Source organism: Clupea harengus, chromosome 13 (assembly GCF_900700415.2).
Source record: "Clupea harengus chromosome 13, Ch_v2.0.2, whole genome shotgun sequence".
NCBI classification, from domain to species: domain Eukaryota; kingdom Metazoa; phylum Chordata; class Actinopteri; order Clupeiformes; family Clupeidae; genus Clupea; species Clupea harengus.
This window is the reverse complement of record NC_045164.1, coordinates 22,450,867-22,458,612: the sequence shown is the minus strand read 5'-3', so window position 1 is coordinate 22,458,612 and position 7,746 is coordinate 22,450,867. Positions and strand designations below refer to the sequence as shown.

Sequence of the window (7,746 nt, the reverse complement as noted above, 5' to 3'; positions counted from 1 at the left end):
GTGTGTGTGTGTGTGTGAGAGAGTGTGTAAGAGTGTGTGTGAGTGTGTGTCTGTCTGTGTGTGTGTGTGTGTCTGTGTGTGTGAGAGAGTGTGTGTGAGTGTGTGTGTGTGTGTGTGTGTGTGTGTGTGTGTGTGTGTGTGTGTTTGTGTGTGTAAATGAGAAGGACTGAAAGACAGGGAAGGATAGAGGAACAGAAAGGGTGGTGAGAAAGAGATAAATCTATTCCAATGTTGCTGTGTCTGTTCCAACATATGTGTGTGAGTGTGTGAGTGTGAGTGTGTGTGTTGCTGTGCCTGTTCCAACATGAATGTGTGAGTGTGTGAGTGTGAGTGTGTGTGTTGCTGTGTCTGTTCCAACATGAATGTGTGAGTGTGTGAGTGTGAGTGTGTGTGTTGCTGTGTCTGTTCCAACATATATGTTGGACAGATGCAAGGAGGATCTGACGTCTGAATTAACTTTCATTTGAAGCCCATCGCCACTCCACACCACTTATCTCATGACTAGCTCTCTTATCGAGGTCCATTTAGGAGTTTTTGGACTAAACCGCTCTGACTTAAGAGTAAGTAACCTGAGGAAATCAGAATCAGAATCAGAATCAGAATCAGAATCGTATTTATTGCCAAGTAGGTTTACACCTACCTGGAATTTGTTCTGATGTATAGGTGCATACAGTAAACATAAAAACATACAAACACAGTAAGTACTACACATAACATAAAACATAAAAACACAGTAAGTACTACACAAACACAATAAGTACTACAATACAAAAAGCAGGGCAGGAGTGCAAAAGTGGATGTACTTATCTCATGACTAGCTCTCTTATCGAGGTCCATTTAGGAGTTTTTGGACTAAACCGCTCTGACTTAAGAGTAAGTAACCTGAGGAAAGAGATCACACTGAGAGCACCAGATGTGTGGGGAAATGAGTGAGTGAGGCCTCTGGGGAATGAGAGGCAGGGACTGACAAGAAATGAGTGTACAGAACGTGCACGTGTTTCTGGGTTTAGGCGCTGTGTGTGATACACATATGACGAGTCTCGTTGAGGGGGAATCCCGTTTGAGCCTCGCTGACACCAGGAGGAACCCAACCACGACCAGCACTATCAGCACCCACCCACGCCCGCACAAACACCATCAGCACCCACCCACGCCCGCACAAACACCAGCACCCACCCACCCACGCCCGCACAAACACCACCAGCACCCACCCACGCCCGCACAAACACCATCAGCACCCACCCACGCCTGCACAAACACCACCAGCACCCACCCACGCCCGCACAAACACCATCAGCACCCACCCACGCCCGCACAAACACCATCAGCACCCACGCCTGCACAAACACCACCAGCACCCACCCACGCCCGCACAAACACCATCAGCACCCACCCACGCCCGCACAAACACCATCAGCACCCACCCACGCCCGCACAAACACCACCAGCACCCACCCACTCCCACACAAACACCTGACAGACGCATGACAGACGCATGACATGGCCACTGGGAGATCCACTGCAGTGGCGAAAGAACCTCATTCCCCACAAAAAAAAAAAAAGATGCTTCCTGTGTGTGTAATGAAAAGGAAGTCAGTGTGTGTGTGTGTGTGTGTGTGTGTGTGTGTGTGTGTGTGTGTGTGTGTGTGTGTGTGTGTGTGTGTGTGTGTGTGTAATGAAAAGGAAGTCATTGCCCCTGAGGGACTCCTGCTCATCATTTACACTCATTTCAGATGTGCTGCGACACCTTAGCCAGAGCTGATTAGCACCTCTGAATATGCACATAAGAATGAGGTGCTGCGATGGTGACTTGTCCAATAGTTGCTCCTATTGTATCGTGTCACGAGGTCGCCCATCAGAATGTTTGATTTAGAGCGCTGGTTAATAAGCATGTTTGGCTTGGTAGCTGACCGTGGTCCTGGGATGCCTATGGTAGAGATTGTGTGTGAACGACGTCCGCTGGCAGCTCCTATGGATAAGGGGTAATGTGAGCTTAGAGCTACTAGTGAAAAGGAGGGAAATAGGGGGAGGAGGTGGGGATGCTTTGCTACGCCGGAGCGCGAGATGTAGTGAACAGATAAGGAGGGTTCAAATCTCCTAGAAAGCGGATGCGGGGTGAGTGACAGCTGTCAATCATCCCTATGGGCTCCTCCCAAAATTATTTTTAGGAAACCTGATTTCTACAGATGTATTACAGGAGTGTGCCCCACTGAAAATGACATTTACAGCAGTTGATGTTGGTGACTAACGTATGAAACTGAAAAGCATGACATCACTGAAACTAAAAAGGCGTGACATAACTGCTGAAACGTACAGAAGTGTGAGAAACCATCAACCATCATACAGAAGCGAATCAGAGGCATTGATTTGAAGGTCTTCACACGAACATCTTCTTTGTTCCCATGGGGGAAAGAGCAACTACAAACTAATGTTTCTGACATAGACTTCTTGTGCGTCTCCAGTATCCTAAACACACACATACTGAAGAGCCAAATTGAGGTTAAAAATATGCCTTTCATTGAACTTGTGTCTGTACGCCAAGCAGCATGAAGTACTATTATATACACCAACACAATAAATACCACACAATGGCACCTATAAATATATATACCGTAATATGAATTAAGTGGTCTGTTGTAAATAATCAATATATTGATATATATATTCTGTGTGATTTCATTGTTGAACACATTCTCAGAATCCAGTAGTTGACAGCATTCTTTAGACCGCTAGTGGTGATCAACTAACAACAAATCAACTGGAACACACAACATAACCCATGCTGTCCTAATCTGGATTATAAGTAAAATTAGACGTGCCTGTCTAATCCGCCATTGACAAGTGGCGGCCACAGTAATTTGATAGCACATCATTGAGGCAGCAGTGTGGCGCATGGTGGACGGAGGCCTTCAGCCAAGACCCTACGATGGCTCACTGAAACACGGCCTCAGCCACAGCCCAGAGTCTTCCCACAGCATCATCAACAGGTTTCTGTGTCACACACACACACACACACACACACTCCCTCCCTCCCTCTCTCTTACACACGCACACACACAAACACACATACACACACACAAACACACATTCATTCATACAGCATCAACATTATGAAGTGCTTGAACCTGCCTCTGCTATGCATCCTAGTGTCTTCAATTCTCTAGTGACTTGCAAAATGCTTACATAATCCAACAGTTACAAAGTAGGAATGACAGTCATTTTGAATAAATCATTATGATCTGTTTTAAGTGGGGAATATTAATATTATTAATATTAATGCAGACTTATGTATTGTCAAACAACATAGCCAGGAGGACATGTATGACAATGAATTCAAACAAGATATTAGTGTATAATAGAGACATGTAACATACTGTTACATCATTAGAAAATGAAAAATATCAATGAAGGAAAAACATCTTGAGTTAAACACTATATTGTTCACTTGAAAATGAGGACAAAGTGCCAGCATGCAGTATTCATGACAGAATTTATATTCACTTGAATTTTGAAGTAGGTTAGTAGGCCTGCTTTTGGTAATGATTTTCTCGTCTGGTTTGTGCCGTAACCGATATACATTTATAATATTTTAAAATCAATCTATGATCCACCAGTGGCTTTCAAAGTAAGTTAGTCTACAGGCCTTGATTCTATCAGCATTAGACTGACATCATGAGGGTGTAAAACGGCTACCAGAGCGGCCACTTCAGACCGACTTTAAGGAATGAGAGGAAAAATCACCGCCGGTCCTATCTAGGCGACTAAAAGTCGGCTACCATTGCAGTAGGACAGGAGAGTATCAGCCATCGCGCAAGTGTACAGTCCTTACAAAACTCAGTTATATAATATCGCCTCTGCAAATGTGTCCTGCTTTCCCGGAGAGAGGAAAAAGCATCTGACTAGATCGGTGCTGCATGCTTCTGACCAGGTCATGTGGTAGTCGTCATTGAATGGTTTGTAAGGATACATTTGTAACATTGTAAATAACACAACTGACAGAAAGTAGCACTTTCATAGATTTCGTCCACGTTTTGCCCCGCACTGGGCTAGTTGTGTCAGGTTCATGACAGCTTAGAATGACTTTTACTCCTAGCGCGCACCCAGACAGTTTACACACACACACACACACACGCACACAAATACACGCACACGCGCACACACACACAACACACATTCTCTCTCTCTTTCTCTCTCACCATAACTCCTTGACCTAAATTATAGTGTATAAACTATGCAACAGTCCAACCTGCGCTTCCACTTTTGTCAGTAATGTCATTCACCCTTACCCGTTTCGGGAGTCCAGTCCAGTCCGGTTCCACGGAAATCAGAAGTAACTCATGAAATAAGAAAAACCAACAAGCTACTTCAAAAGACCAACAGGAACGATTAGGCAATCTTCACTCCGTGATTTGGGCTGTCGGACTGCATTCAAAACGCGCTTTGAAAGACCCTGTCTAAATCCACTGCGAAACGGCAATCATTCGCTCATTTCAATGTCACAAGTCCAGGCTGCCCGTGGAGTAGGCAGTAGGTTACAGTCGGCAGCTGCGAGCTCCGGTTGCAAGCGCAAGACATTTAATTTGATTGATGGGCTGTGCAGTGGCTCGTGGGCAGAGTCTTGGCGACACGCCCCGCCTATTCGAGTCGCCGGCTAATCGGATTGCGCGGCGATGGAACTCTAGTGGTCAACCGTCTTCTTCCATTTAAAGAGACTTGAGGTTGCTAATACACCATATTGCCATTACACCCAATTGTTTTTTTTTTTATATCGAAATATGACCACATCTGTTCACACTATTTACAAATCTAAAGAGCTCACTGATGTCTCCCAAAAGAAGATGATCATTTCCAGGTTTAGGTACAGTCTCACAAACCCTAAGAAACCCAACCACAGGTAGGATGTTACCTACCATTCAAGTGGTTAACAACTTTTTCTGCTCAAATTCATAGACTTTAACTTGTGACAAGCAAATGGCCAAGAGGAACTGTGCATGCTCCAGCGAGCAATCAAGAATAGGCCTAGTTATGCAGACATAGAACAATAACAAATGGTCTACAAACTAATTTATTTTTTGTATGAAACCAAACAGTTTGACAAGCCATAGGGAGTGCTGAAAGAGTACAAAAGAAAACATGAATTATAGTCACAGTGAAAAAAATGCAACCATTATGGTTATATAGTCTAATATTCTCTTGTGTTTAGGCTGCACTGTTCGGCAGCTGTGAAATCTAACGCGAGACTGGAATGAATATGGTATGTTAGACTGTTGATGTGCCCTTAACGTTAACGGTTAGGGGTGGCGTTACGGGAGTGATGTGTACAAACTTCACACCAGTGTGCCTGCCTCTTTTCTCTGCCCCAACCTCAGTCCCATTCTGGGGTTATACTGCGCCAATGGAAATTGCACTGTCAGAAGCACTGCATTGGACTTACAACTTCAGGCAGAAGAGGTGGGGTGTTAGCAAAGAGGCTAGCTTGACCTGAGGATGGGTGTGATTTGCAAAGAAACAACACATAGGCTATCCCTAACCTATTATTTAAAGCTGGGGTCTAACTAGTAGTATCTTGGCAAGTTTTTATCTTATTTTATTCAACTAATGTTCCAGTCTTGCAAGCCGACATTAACAGCATACTTCGTGACAGGGTGTTTTAGCAAATCACCTTTTTTACCAGAGAGACATAGATTATAATGATAACTACTGAGGTACTTTATCACAAGAGGAAACATTCAGATGGATTGACAGAAGCCTTACGCCATCAGAGAATGACCACAGCCCACCTCCACTAAACAGTTTCTCTTGACCAAACTGGCCTGTGACAGCCATGCCTACAACATGTGACAGAGAGAGGTGAAGTAAAGGCAAGAGGTGAAGTTGAATGCTCAGGAGTGGAATGGCTCTAGGATGATGATGTTTACATTTTTTTCAGGACCTCCAGCCGACAGTAGGGATCCAGCCGCTTGCACATGCAGAATAGTTGGCAGGCAGGCATGGCGGACTGTTTGGAAGTGTTCCATTTGGTCAGCATAGCTGGCCAGTTTCGAAATTTGACTAACTGACCACAGATCCTATGGGAGCCACCGGGATCCTCCCCCCCCATCCCCCCCCCCCCAGAGCATCTCCATTTGTTTTAGCTATGTGAGCATGAAGCCAACTGGCTAAAGTATTCGAAAAAGGTATGGCTTGCGGGCGACTTTGAATAGGCAGCCTTCTGAATAAACTACTGCTTTGGGAGAAAATGCTAGACGCGATGCTTAAGGGGGGGAACCATAAATAAAACTGGCTCTGTTCCATGATATTACAAACGGAGCGTCAAGTTGCACAATTAGGATATTTATTGATCCCGCCTCAGCTCAATGGCTGCAGTTTTACAAGCAGGCCGCCGAGCTGCTCACTTCATGAATCGTGCCCCGTCAGCGAAGGAGGGGGGGGAAGCAGAGTAGCATGCGCTGGCACCGTTCCTGCTGTGCTTGGCTGGATCTTTTTGTTACAAGTTCAATCTCTGCTGCATAACAGGAAATGGAGCGCTGAAGTGCCGTGTCTGAAAATAGGCAGCTCGGAGACAAAGATAAGCACCAAGTGTTTAATTTTTAGGAGAACTATGGCCTGCACTGGAATACGCTAATATGAGCTGCCATTAGGTACAGCACAGTTGGTGCTGTATTGTTTGCACAAGACTGAACATGTGAGAGCCTTTGTGTGTGTGTGTGTGTGTGTGTGTGCGCGCGTGAATGTATGTGTGTGTGTGTGTGTGTGTGTGTGTGTGTGTGTGTGTGTGTGTGTGTGTGTGTGTGTGTGTGTGTGTGTGTGTGTGTGTGTGTGTGTGTGTGTGTGCGCGTGTGTGTGTGTGTGTGTGTGTGTGTGTGTGTGTGTGTGTGTGTGTGTGTGTGTGTGTGTGTCTCAGGAGCTGTTGATGGAGTACACTGAAACACTACCAGTAGGCCACACAGCCATTAATCTTGGGGTCTGACAGTTGATGTGGAGGTAGGGCAGGTCATTATCTGCAAAGGATATCATCTTTCAGCAGTGTGGACTTATAAAACACCAGGTACAATACATATTTTTGTAGGTCTACAAACATGAGTATGTTTTAAAGCTTGTAATAAACTATGCCTTGTATGCGTTTTATACTTTAATAAACAGTAGGCCAGTAAATATTATACTGTTACTGCACTGCAGAACAGTAGTAACTTAGGCACTGGTTTTACTGGTACCACAATCTGTTGAGTTAGCCTACATTATTTCACAACAACATTGCCTTTGTTGCATAGGCTACTGGCATAACCTGGAGGTAAATGTAGTTTCAAGAAGACTTTAAATACACTTGTTTCACTTTTTTTCCCTGAGGAGGACAAACGGCGGGCTAGAATTGTGAATTATTTATTCTCACACACACAAACACACACACACACACACACACTCACACACACACACACACACACACACACACACACACACACACTATGTCCAGAGCATTGTTAGAGAATTGCTCTCCCAAGCGCCGTCAGAAAATACAATTACATTATGCTCCCTCACTTTACTTTATTAAGTTCCGCAAAACACACTTTGCACATACGCTGAAGACACCTATCCAATTATTTCAATTTCAGCTGCATAATTAGCAATAGGCTATTTGCCTATTGAAACTGTTACATGAACAGTTACACGAACTGAAATAGCAGCTCTGCACAACTTTTGTTCTACGAAAGGGAGACTCTGCCCTCTAGTGGTGGAATGAGAGTACAC

General features: G+C 44.6%; 1 protein-coding gene across 1 annotated transcript in view; it reads right to left on the bottom strand.

The window, feature by feature from the left end:
- Positions 1 to 5,045, bottom strand: part of sertad2b (SERTA domain containing 2b) — a 35,717-nt gene extending 30,672 nt beyond the window's left edge. Inside the window, exon 1 of the mRNA XM_012819875.3 lies at positions 4,287 to 5,045. The gene's annotated coding sequence lies outside the window, so the exon portion shown is untranslated. The remainder of the gene's footprint in view (positions 1 to 4,286) is intronic.
- Positions 5,046 to 7,746: the final 2,701 nt, after the last annotated feature.